Source organism: Elephantulus edwardii, unplaced genomic scaffold, assembly GCF_000299155.1.
Source record: "Elephantulus edwardii isolate Elephantulus edwardi_28Jun2011 unplaced genomic scaffold, EleEdw1.0 scaffold00203, whole genome shotgun sequence".
In the NCBI taxonomy this organism is placed as follows: Eukaryota; Metazoa; Chordata; class Mammalia; order Macroscelidea; family Macroscelididae; genus Elephantulus; species Elephantulus edwardii.
In genome coordinates, this window is record NW_006399953.1 from 4,873,518 (window position 1) to 4,875,530 (window position 2,013).

Consider the following 2,013-nt stretch of genomic DNA (forward strand, 5'->3'; position numbering starts at 1 on the left):
AATGTTGGTGAGATTGTAAAATGGTACAACTCTAAAAGTAGTTTGGTGTTTCCTTAAAAAGTTGAATATAGAAACTCCATATGAACCAGCTATTCCACTACTAATAATATACCCCAAATAAAATAAAACAGAGGGACAAATGAAAATTTGTACACCAATTTTCATAGGCAAAATTACTCACTATCATAAAAGCAAGGAAATAGCCCAAATGTCCAACTACAACAAAATAGATTGAGAAATTGTGGTACATTAACATAATAGAATACTATGTAGCACTCCAGAGTAATGATTTAAAAAAAAATACTTTGGAGAAACTGGAAAGCATTATTCTGAGTGGGCTAACTCAGTCTCACAAAGACAAATACTACATAAGACTATTATTGTAAAACTAGAAGGATAACTAGTAAAGCATATATGAAGATCTAAAAGGTGACAGGATGGGATCAGAAGGGTAAGTATGGGTAAAGACAAAATCACAGAGCTGCACAATTTGGTCATGAAGGATAAAGGAAATGGGGAAATTTTGGTGGAGACTTGAAAAAAAACAGGATAATGGTGGGAATAGTATAAGGATCTTGAAGTCTCCCTCCACTCTAGGAGTTGGCTCTCTAGTTAGCATCTCGATGGCAATCTCTTCTTGATAGCAGTCATATAAGGGAAGTTTCTGGGGTCATGTTTGGTGTGTGTGTGTGTGTGTGTGTGTGTGTGTGTGTGTGTGTGTTACTATTCTTTTATCCTCTTCAAAAGTGGTGGCCCTTGAGTCTTAGACTAAGGATAAGGGTGGAGCCCTGATCAAGGGTGCGGATTTAAAATCCTATAGGGCATGAGGGCTTGTGGCCCTTGGGCTAATTTTCTAAATTTTAGAATGAATATTCTTTAAAGACACTGCAGTCATTTGTCTATTTGCTGTACTGAACAACTTGGAGTTGCTATGATGCTGAACACTCTTCCACAGTCATGTCAAATTCCATAATGATTACCCATTATGTATAATGTTTGAATGAGCTTTCAAATTGATTCATGTTGGGAAGCAGGACTGGCATCTACTTTCTAAACCAGATGTCTCTGGAAACTTTACAAACCTCTTACAAATGTACAGAAATGAGGTTAATTATAGAACAGAGTTCAGGTCTTTTGCGCAAAGCTTACTCTGAGTTGTATTTGACTTGACAACACGTCACCACTGCTAAATGACACTTGTGCTGTTATAGCTGGAGAATATCCTTCCACTTTGTACATCCCTTTTTGTCAATGTGCTGAATAAAGTAACCCGCATTTGCTGTGATGCTGAACCTTCTGCCATGGAGATATCAAATATCATAAGGGATTCCCATTGTGGACAATGTTTGGTGGAGCTACCAGTTGTAAAACAAGTTTGGCAGAAGAAGTGGCATCCATTTCCTAAGCCACATGCTCTGGAAAATCTATGAACTTAGAGAAACAATGATAGTTAAGGAAAAGCACTAGGTCTTTGTTCATAGAGTCAGTAAGAGTCGTGCTCGACTCAATGACAATCAATAACAACAATAACATTGAAACATTTATATGAAACACAACGTGAATGAAGAACAGTGTGAAACAAAATGTGTGTGAACTTTGTAAGCAGACCAACATGAAATAAAAAAAAAATTTAAAAATGGGTTTTGAGTGAATTTGGGAAACTGTATCTTTAAAAACATTAGTGTGCTTCACCTAAGACTTTTATTATAATGTTCTCATATTTTAATGTTCTCAACAACTTTAATGTTCTTAACAAGCCTCCTAATGACTTGTTGCCGTCAAGTCAAAACAAACTCATAGTGGACTTTCCAGCGAGTTGAAGGTGGCTATAAAGTACACAGAGGAGGCTGCCTACCTGCCTCCACAGAGCAGGTGGTAGATTCACTTTGTCTTTGAGAACAGCTCAACTCCTTACCCTGTAGACCACCAAAGTAAAATGAAAGAATAGATACCAATAAATATTCTACGAAAAAATAATTAGAGAGCTCTGGAACTCACAGGTATGTAATATAA